This window comes from Pinus tabuliformis, chromosome J, assembly GCF_031772625.1.
Source record: "Pinus tabuliformis cultivar Carrire ecotype Pingquan chromosome J, CPIR1, whole genome shotgun sequence".
NCBI classification, from domain to species: domain Eukaryota; kingdom Viridiplantae; phylum Streptophyta; class Pinopsida; order Pinales; family Pinaceae; genus Pinus; species Pinus tabuliformis.
In genome coordinates this window covers 1,332,853,597-1,332,865,140 of record NC_142295.1, presented here as the reverse complement: position 1 = coordinate 1,332,865,140, position 11,544 = coordinate 1,332,853,597, and the positions used below count along the sequence as shown (strand labels likewise).

Genomic DNA, 11,544 nt, shown 5'->3' with positions numbered 1-11,544 from the left:
CCTGGTTACTATTTATATTGTTTTGACACACAGATTAATGATCAACATCTGAAGAATAAATTAAATTATAAGTCTGCAAGTTATACGTGAGTTTCCTTAACTGCAGTTGCGTATATATGCCATTTTCACTAACTGAAGTAGCGTATACAAATCTAATTATGAAATGAAAAAAAATTGACTTGATAATACTGATTCACCCCCCCTCTCAGTATTATTTCCAACACAACAAAGTATTTTATTTATTTGGTACATAAGAAAACAATTGATCATGTAAAGAAGCAAACCTTCAGATGTTGCTTTTGCGCATTTTCTTCATCCTGAATTAGAATGTGACCATCAACTATCTTTTCAGTACTGAAGAATGGATGCAGCTTTGCAAGAACAACGTCTAACAATACTACTACCATATTTGTTTTGGATTCCCAAAGGGATCCTAGATATGTGCCAGTCCTGTCTACTATTTCAATTTCAACCTAAAATCACGGAATACCCAATCTACCATTAGAATTCTGTAATATATCAGTCCACACACACCAAAATGCAAATAAGTTATGATGTCGTAACTAATAGAAACCCTTTGTGAATAGCATAATTTCTACAAATCTATTACATTTCCAAATATCATAAGTGAAACCCACTGAGTCTTGACTAGGACTCTTGTACAATTGAAGTCAATGCTCCAACACTCACAAACCACATACCTCAACATCCCGCTGCAGAAATTTTCTGCGCATAAATGCTATTTCCTCATCTGCATATGGTTCATCACGCCCTGGGCATATCACTCTTGAAAACGAAAATGCAATAGCACAAGTTGCCTTTGGAATTAGCAGCTTAAAACGATGTCCACTTAAGAGATAGTCAGCAATAGCTGTTTGCCTTTTGGTTCATTGTAGAAAGGGTAGAAAATATTTTGTCTTTTTAGTTGATGCTTACACAGAATTTTTCTTAAGAAATTTAAACTTTCAGACCAGAAAACGCTTGTTTATTTACATAAACTAGTAAACCAATTCATGATTGTAACTTTCCACTACAAAAGATCATAAATATTATTCACAAATCAACGCTTTAAAAATATTCACCATCAAAAGGTCTATTATATGCATCATAAGGGACTACTTTGTTGAGTGTATTCCTCTCTTCCCCTGCATTTCTCGTTATTCAGTAGCAAGTAAAGCATCATAAAAGTTTGATCTCTCTTCAAAATCCCTATGTCTAATCACTGTACCAAATCCATTTGCAACCACCATTTTAGTAACATTAACACCCTCTGGGTGGCTAGATGACGTCATTGTAGGGGCAACATCGTCAAGCTCAGAATTTAATGGAGATTGTAAGAAAACAGGTCCAAAATCCATTATTCTTGTCTGACATTCTCGATGATGGTGGTGGTGCAGGGCCATCAGTCATGCTAACTTTCCTAGCATATTCCATTGTTACATAGACTTGCAAAAGAAACTCTAATTTTAATCCCTCTGGATAGATAGAATTGAACAATTTAGAACCATATTTTGTAAGCAACAGAGAAATACAACTGTTACACAGTTGAGCATGCCTCTTTGCCAATGAGTCTACTACATAAATACTCTTTTGCTTCACGAACATATGGAGCAGGTTTTTCATCTCTTCGTGGATTGTCAATCTTTGGAGCTCTGATACTTGACAAATTGATCCTACGTTCAGCCGAAGGACTCCACTAACAACCAACACAACCTGCAAATATTCAAAATCTTTAGATCTTCTACACATAAAAATGAGTTGTACTTTTCTTCATATCAAGTGAAATAGGAATAAAAATTAAACACAAACTTAAGTAAAATGCCTTGATTTCTTTTCCATGTTATCAATAGAGGGTACTTAGTCACTGCAAATTAAGACAAACCTTTTGAGTAAAATTTTCGTCACGAATTTCTTTTGAATTAGAAGGTGGTGGAACATAATTAGTCTAGATCCTCGAGCGATCTTTTTTCACCTAGAGCTCATCATTCTTTAGGCGCCTTTTGGCATCCTCCTCCATCATACTAGCACTCCATTCAACAAATTTAGCTAAACCTTAAATGAAATAGGAAAACGGAGAGGAAGCACTAATCGGTATATATGTTAAAAAACCAATCCATACACTAAAATAAAGAACCATATGCCTCGAGACTTTAATGTGCTTGCAGCCACACCGCTCAGGGCCACGCCCCCATAGGCAGCTGGGCTATTCTCAGAATCGCCTAGCCACCGCCCAGCCATTCGTGGGGGCGTGGCCCTGGGTCGTGCAACTGCCATGTGCCTTGAGACTTTAATGTGCTTGTAGCTGCACCGCCCAGGGCCGTGCCCCCATGGGCATCTGGGCGATTCTCGGAATCGTCCAGCCACCACCAACCGCCCATGGGGGCGTGACCCTGGGTGGCGTAGCTGCTTGGAATGCGATGGTCCCAACTTATAGGAAGATGCTCGGATGCCCTGTATAATACAACTTCACAAGGGGAGGTTTGATGCACCCTTTGATCATTTGGATTTGGATGCTGGGGTGTTTCTGTTCTCTTCGACTCCCTCTGTCATGCCCCTACACTGGCGGTACTCTTCCAACTGCACTATAGTGAGGTGTGGCACCACCAACCCTTTTCTTTTCACCAATACCCACGGTCATGGACTACGCCTAACATTCGTACTTAGTTTATTTCTTCGTTACCAAGTATTAAGTTTTCCTTTATACACGATGAAAACCATAAACATTCATCATAAACAACATTAACATATATAAATGCACTACAGTATAAAGGGAGGAGCAACTCCCCGATGTGAGTTTACCTGTATATATATATAAGTTAAATCTTGAGGAAACCCCAAATTTACACTTAGCCAATTTTACAACTTTGGCAAACTCGGTTGCCTAGCTCGTCGGCACCTCCGAACGATCGTCGCACGTTCTGCGCAGCTCCCCGTTTACCCCTGAATGCGTTCGTTCAGCTCGTCGAACGAACTGTGTTGTTTCCCCAACTTGGGTGCGCTCCTCGTGTCCATGTCGCCCAACTTGGGTGCCCTCCACATGCTGGTTGCACCTCCCATTCACCAAACCCAACATTTCGTTTCGTCCAACCTCTGTGTCGTTTGCCCAACTCGGGTGCCTGCCCTCCATGTCCGTGTCGCCCAACTCAGGTGCGCTCTGCACGACAGTTGCCTCCGTTCACGGTCTGCGACACCCTCACTGGGTAGCCTGCACAAACTTCCTGAATGACCCCTGAACGACGCCCTCGCACGCCCTGTTTGGTTTGCCGAGTTTTCTGCTTCATTCAGACTTTGGTTCGCCTGTCGTGCGGTCACATCTGCACCATAGTTTTGCACCACCGCAAAACTCTTCGTCTGCCTTAGCTCGCACTTCCACTTCACCAAATTTCTTGTTGATCGATGATGCTTCTCCACCAACTCGCCACGCCTATTTATATGCATACATCGTTACGTGGGGGCACCCAGACGACCCACCAACGCACATACAAACTCGTCGGCTTGTTTGATTTTTCGCTCATTGGACCGCTTGTTGGCTTGCATGAGACCACCCACCCGTGTGGTGGTTTGCCCGTTGGCTTGCCCGCTCGTTGGGTCACCTGGGACCACCCACACGGTGTAACCATGTTTCCACCGAAACACTTTGCATATGTTCCATTTCCTTTCGCGGGTTCTCCCACCGTGCCACAACTCGTCCAACCACTCGCATGCCCGTACGCCCTACAGCTCGTGGGCCTCACATTCTCCTCCACTTGAAGTCATTGTCGTCCTCGACAATCTCTCATCCCAACAACCATCTGTCACCAAGATATCCATACCAAGGCATATAATCCACTGGTATGTCATACATCAGATAGTCTCTTCAATCCATGATCATTAACCACATCCGTTGCAATCTCCACATGCTGCTCCCATCGTGGAAGGTTGGCTCGTCCATCTCAAGCTACATGCTCTCTGCAAAATATCGTGTCAACCTCATCATGTATCATCATCGTGTGAACTGCTGCCACGATACTCCAACATAATTCTAACACATCTCTGTACACTGACGTCCCTCATGACTTGAACTAGTCAGGTAGCTAATCCAATTGTCACGTTCAAACCATGAGAATGCACATCCTCATGCCATCATCAGTCGTTTCTCAGACTCCTGTCACAACATTAACTCGATCAAGAATCCATCTCTATCTAAGCCATGCCCAGGTCCATGAAGTAGCCCTCATCTCATTTGCAACATGCTGTCCATGATAAAAGCCACAATCTCATATCATCATGAGCTCCATGAAATCATCTCCAACCAACATCCCAACAAGAATACATGTCTCGGCCCAAAGGTTTTTGCAAGATCCCTTAGCTCTCCATGTAGTAGGAATGCTCCATAACCTGCTCACAAGTCTAACCAGTCCATAGTATTGTTGTACAAAAATGCACAACATCTTTATCGGCTCATAAGTAAAACATCCCCATGACACAACAACAAATCCACATACACAACATCCCTGGCTTGGCACTTCTCATTGGATGCCCATAAGTGATACCTCTACAAGTGCTCATGCATAATGTCCCTGCATAAGACTGCCATGCTCCATGTCTCCAACCTGATGCCCATGACTCAAGTTGCCCATGCTGTCCAACTAGGTAGACCCATCACAACAACTGGTCATCCTCATCCAAGTCTACAAATCCGTCATCATAAAGAAGCCTCATCCAAGGCCCTTTGTCAAGGTGGTGCAGCCCCTTCCAACCAAGGTCCCTGCATCAAACCATCTCCAAGGTTGTCTATCGAGAGAGGAGGGCTAGGAAGTTTCCTCCCTGACTCTCATCCACCCATGTATCAGATTGGTATTGTGTCCCCAAGTATCTATGCACAACCTCAACCTTGTCACATGTACACCCAAGCTTCTCAAGCATGTCTTTTGTCAACTGAAAGTCATATATACCCATGGCATACCTACAAAATTCTACTATGCCATCCGGATCTCTACCTGCATAATCCTCCCCAACCACTGCCACTGAAGAAGTACTCAAACTTCCTTCATTTGCAACTCCATTGTGAAGATCTTCGGTAGAAGATGTCTTTGCCAATTGCTTTAGGATTCGTGAGATCGATCTCCCACTTCCTTCCTTCTTCCTCGCTCTTGCAATGAAGTCAATCAACTTATCGTCCTTCGTTGTTTGAGTCATTCTCCCAAGTCCTCTTTGCTCTACATCCTCATGCTTCACATTCGGATCTTTGGGATACAAAGTCATAGAAGCCATCCTTGGTCTATACCCCAAGCAACTCCTTCTATTCATCAGAACCAACATGTTTCTCCCTTCAGCTGTGATCAAGAGAATGTCCCAGTCCATCATCGGTATGGCATGTGCAAGCCTCATAAAATCTTGCCCCAACACCATAGAATGATCATCCATATCCACGATCCTCAAGTCCAACTTCCAACCACGAGCCCACTCTCACCTGAGTGTTCTCCAGTACACTGGTAATAACCTTCATGTTAGAGTTGACTGCTTTGAAAGCACTCCACTCTCTCTCCATCTTAGCTTTCTTTCCAAAGGACTTTGCTACTTTCCTGTTTAGGAAACTATGAGTAGCTCTCGTATCCACCAAAGCTGCAAATATATTGCCCTTCAAGGTCACCTGCACAAAACTTAGCTTCAAGGCCTTACCTCCTTTTGTCGGCTTTATCTTGTGTCTTATTTCAGCAACCTTCTTTAGAAATTCGACCTTAGAAGTGTCCATTGGCTTATGTTCCAATCTGACATCCCTCTTAAGGTACTTTACTTCCTTGCTTGGCTCTTCTAAGCAATTTGATCCTAGTTTAGCTTGACTTCCTTCAAGCTTGTCCTCCATTGCATTTTGCTCAAGTGCACCAACCAAGTGCCCATTGACTGCTTCCATCGAACTAAGCTTCTGAACATCTGCCTGATTGTTTCAGTAGTAGTCCCCTAGTCTGTCAATGTAGTCGAGCTCATCTTGCTCTATTACAATGACCTTCTTACCAAGAAAGTCCTTCTTTATCGCATCCTCAAGCTGCTTGACTTTGATCTCTGCCATGGCACTTTTCTCCCTTAGTCAAACTCTCTCATCTAGGAGTTCTTGAAGCCTAAGACCATTCCGCTGGATCTCCTCATCAAGTTCCTTGAGCTCATCAACTTCCATCGTACCCTTGTACCGGAAAGCTTCACCTACATTATGACTAGATTCATCTGCCATAGGTCCTTCCACCATCTCTGTTATCCACTTTCACCATTCACCAGGTCTCCTGCAAAACCTGAATCAACTCTGATACCACTTGTCACACCCCTACACTGGCGGTATTCTTCCAATCGCACTATAGCGAGGTGCGGCACCATCGACCCTTTTCTTTTCACCAATACTCACAGTCATGGACTACGCCTAACATTCGTACTTAGTTTATTTCTTCGTTACCAAGTATTAAGTTTCCCTTTATACATGATGAAAACCATAAATATTCATCATAAACAGCATTAACATATATAAATGCACAATAATATAAAGGAAGGGGCAACTCCCCGATGTGAGTCCACCCGTATATGTGTGTATATATATATATATATATATATATATATATATATATATATAAAGTTAAATCTTGAGGAAACCCCAAATTTACACTTAGCCAATTTTACAACTTTGGAAAACTTGGTTGCCCATCTCGTCGGCACCTCCGAATAGTCACCACACATTCTGCCCAACTCTTCGTTTACCTCTGAATGCGTTCGTTTAGCTCGTCGAACGAACCATGTGGTTTGCCCAACTTAGGTGCACTCCTCGTGTCCGTGTCGCCCAACTTGGGCGCCCTTTGCATGTCGGTCGCACCTCCCGTTCAACCAAACCCAACACTTCGTTTCATCCAACCTTCATGTCATTTTCCCAACTCGGGTGCCCGCCCTCTGTGTCTATGTCGCCCAACTCGAGTGCGCTCCACACGATGGTCGCCTCCATTCATAGTCTGTGACACCTTCGTTTGGTGGATGCCCTCACTGGGTCGCCCTACACGAACTGCCCAAACGACCCCTGAATGACACCCTCGCACGCCCTGTTCGGTTTGCCCAGTTTTCTGCTTCATTCAGACTTCGGTCTGCCCGTCGTGCAGGAACATCCGCACCGCAATTCTGCACCAACTGCAGAACTCTTCGTGTGCCTTTGCTCGCACTTCCACTTCGTCAAATTGCTTGTTGATCGAATGATGCTTCTCCACCAACTCGCCATGCCTATGTATATGCGTCCATCGTTACGTGGGGACACCCAACCGACCCACCAACACACATATAAACTCGTTGGCTTGTTTGATGTTTAGCCCGTCAGCCCGCCCATTGGCTTGCCCGGGACCGCCCACACGTGTGGTGGTTCGCCCGTCGGCTCGCCTGGGACCGCCCACTCGTGTGGTGGTTCCCCTGTCAGCTCGCCCACTCGTCGGGTTGCCTGAGACCACCCACATGGTATAACCATGTTTCCACCAAAACACTTCGCATATGTTCCATTTCGCTTCGCGGGTTCTCCCACCGTGTCGCAGCTCGTCCAACCGCCCATGCACCTGTATGCCCTGTAGCGCATGGGCCTCACACCCTCGGTGCTTCTTTATGGTTGTGGTTGTTCGACCAAAGAAGTCCCAAGTTTGAGAGCCTATCTCATGTATAAGGCCAAGAACCGTTGGTCTGATTCTCTGAATAGGTTATGATATGACTTTGGATTTTGTATGGGGCACTAAATACTGCAGTGCTCCTCTGTCTATGTCCCTCTCCTATACTGACAGAGTAGGAAAATACTGCCTGCTCGAGGGATATGATGATTGGCTTGCACGTGAACTGTGAAACAATTTGGAATTGGTCGAAAGGGATCCTAAGTGCATGCATTTAATGGTGAAGTGTGTAGCCTGGTGTGATAATGAGGCTTTCTTCCTACTCTCTCGATGCCTCTAAGCATCAGGAAGGAGAAGGTGATTGTTTTGGTAGTGTCTTCGTGGTTGAGGTTTTTTCACCGAAGAAGTTCCAAGTTTGAGACCCTCTCCCATGTATAAGGCCAAGCGCTGTTGGTCTGATGATTCTTTGAAAAGGTAATTGTATTGACTTTGGATTTTGTATGGGGCACTGAATAAGTGCTCCTCTCTCCGTGTCTCCCTCCTTGCTAGATTAGGCAAACCCTATCTACATTAGGGATATAGTGATTGGCTTTCACGTGAGCTGTGAACCACAACTCGGAAATGGTTGAAAGTGATCCTAAGTGCATGCATTTAATGGTGAAGTGTGTAGGCTGGTGTGATAATGAGGCTTGTTGACAGCTCTATAAAATGCCTCTTCATAAAAAGCCATGTTAGTGTTAAGCCTTACGGTGAGCGTCCTTGAATTTCTAAAATTGTGCAACAATGTACATAATGATGTATATATTAAGATTTTGCAACAATGTACGTAATGATGTATATATTAAAATTATGCAACAATGTACGTAGTGATGTATATTCGGAGTGTGCACGAAAGTAATTACTTGGTATGTGCTGTCTTTACATATTGTTTTGAACTACCATCCTAATTGCTGTTATTAATCAAAATAATAAATTGTTGTATCGAAGCGAATGGATATTGCCTTTTTATTAGATCATTTTACTTTTAATTCATACGTTAATTTTTAAAATATTTTTTTTGACTGTTTCACATACTCTTAAGACATTTTATATTTGTTGTCTCAATATTTCAAAGCTGATCATGATAATTTAACCGACAGGCAGGACTGTCCTCCTTCCCAGATTTCAGATGCTGCTGCAAGTATGACCTTGATATCAGGTAAAATTGAAGAGAATGTAGGTTTCATCGTCACTGAAGTATTTTGAGAAATTGATCACTTCTCTGATATTTGTTTTTTGTTTTATGGTTGGTTGTTCGGATATAGTGTACTGATTAGTTTTACTACAGTACATCGTTTCAAAAAAGTGCAACTGTGAAGGTTCACCTCACTTTTTGTTTTCGTGCCTCTTAGACCTCTGTCTGAAGAATTTCAAAAAAATGTGTCATCCGATTCAACAAGATCGCATGGTGCTAGTGAAAAGGAAGGTCCCAACTTACATACACGTCATATAATAGGTACGTTGTGTAATAGGAGAGATCCTTCAAAGAACCTGACTGCTTTAATGCTATTTTCTGGTGCTATATTGTTTTATTTTCCTGTCATGGCTTATATGCGTTAATTCTACATTCTTTTCAATCGGTCTTTCTTAAATTGGTCTGGTATGTCGTTAAATGTTTTTTGATGTGCAGGACACGACACCTGTTTTGCTGACTCTTGGAATCAGCAAAATTTCGAGTTTATTTGTTTATACTATTATGCGGGAGAAGTAATATTTTCACCTTACTGGTAGTTTGGTGGCTCGGAATAACTGAACAAACTATGGATGTGGATCTGTATTTCATCCTTCTGTAAATCCATTCCAAATTGTTTCCTCCGTGAACGTGTTGTAACTTCTGATAATGAGTTTAACATGAAAGTTCGGCTTCAAATAAGGAACATATAAGTTATTTTTGTTATGATTTAATGCCCCCTTGATTTTTGTAATGATTTTTTTAATGAATATGGGTCAGTGTGAGCACTCAGAATATATGAAATATTGGTGTTTTGAACTTCCAGGGAGTAAAAACCATAACAATGATGTAATTTTGGACAGTTTAAATACCATTTTGTATATCAATTAAAATATCTCATTTAAAAAATGAAAAAAAAATCCCTCTCAATCTGGGATGATGTATCCTGTGGCAGTGTGCTTAAAACAAATATATTTACGATGACATCTTGATTCTCACAAGTCATTACCTCATCTTGGAAAATGTTTTTTGCTCCGAAGATCGATTTGGCATAACATTTTGTCATAGTTACGGCAGACAGAAAGTAATAATTTATAGGGTTAAACTTCGTAGTTTTTTTTATCCATCAAATGATTTTGAAAATTTTAGTTGCTCATAAGATTATTCTGTCTTTAACGTTTTGTTTTAGTAATAATCTGTAAGTGTGAAATTTTGTAACTGCATTTTAATTTCTCCATTACAAATCTTAACCAACTATACAGGTCTTGCGTTAAGTAAAAATTGGGAATTGAGATTAATGCTCACCCAAACCGATCCTGTATTCCCTGCCTTACATTAATAAAAAATGAGATTTATGCGCACCCAAACCTATCCTGTATTCCCAGATTGATGTGCACGCAAACCGATCCTGTATTACTGAATGAGCATCAAGCTCGAGTATTGCTTTGGTTACTGTGTTGGATCAGAGATATGGCATTTGGATACCAGTGATTTATTATTTATTTATTTTTAAATCTAGTTGTTTTTAATAATTTTTTTCAGTTTTTGTTATTTTTTTTTAATTTTTCTATTTTTTTTACTTAATTTTACAGTTTAAAACAATTTTTTTTAGTTTTTGTTATTTGTTTTTTTAATTTTTCTATTTGTTTACTTAATTTTATAGTTTTTTAAAATTTTGTTTTATGTTTTTCTAAACTTTCTGTGGTTTACTAGATGTTTTTTAATATTTTTTTTTATGTTTTTTTTTTGTTTTTTTATATATATTTTTATATTTGTTTTTTTCAACTTAAAAAAATTGACATAAAAAATTTTAAAGTGTAAAAAAATGGAACTTTATAAAAAAAATATCCACACTTAATATATTAACAAATTTAAAGTATCAAAAATTGATAAATTTACAAAATAATTATTTACATTTCATGCATTCGAAAATTTAAAGTCAAAAAATATGTCTTTAAAAAAAAGGGCATGATGGAGAATTGCCACCTTTTTAAATCAGCATGCAAATCACTAACATTGTAAAACATAATGTACATAAAAAAAATAAAGTGCCAAAAACTATGATTTAAAAAAAATATGTGTGTTTTGTATAGCCGCTTTTCAAAATCAGGTCACTTTTTTTCTATCTCTACGAAACTGGTAACAATATCGTTCCCATTTCAAAGTTTACAGTTTTTTATGCAGTAGCCTTGTTCACAACTTCGCCTGATTCACATCTAGGAAGCTTGATTCATGAGGTTTTGTACTTTGTATTTTTTTGATGACAACTAATTGAAGAAGAGCAAGGATCGGGTGCAAGAAGTACCATTTGAAGCCAAGCTATGTTCTTTGCGGATCCTTCTCTCAGTACAATTCTACTTAGCATATATATCTTCAGTAGATCGACCAATATTGGCATTAACAGTGAACACCAAAAGAATAATTCACTGTTCTCTCTGAAATCAAGTATGGCCTTAAGGAACTTTAAAAGATTTGGCAAGCAAACAAACTTTGAAATGGCTTATGGGCTTATAGCTTATTTTATTCTTTTAAAGGTTGAGCTCATTTGCAGGTGGTTCTCCATATGTCATAAATTATGGACTCTGAAGTAGTGAAGGGTTATACTCCATTTGTAACATTTCAATCCTCTAAGAAAGTTCAAAATTCCTGGTAATGCATCAAGATTAAAAGAGAAGGCCCAATCCTCCACTCACTGTTATTTAAAAATGTTTTCGACATTACTCACTAATGTTCCAC

The 11,544-nt window shown here is 40.5% G+C and overlaps 1 pseudogene; it reads right to left on the bottom strand.

Moving 5' to 3' along the window:
- Nucleotides 1–266: 266 nt before the first annotated feature.
- Nucleotides 267–5,734, bottom strand: LOC149232268 (ribonuclease TUDOR 1-like; annotated as a pseudogene).
- Between the last annotated feature and the right edge of the window lie 5,810 nt (nt 5,735–11,544).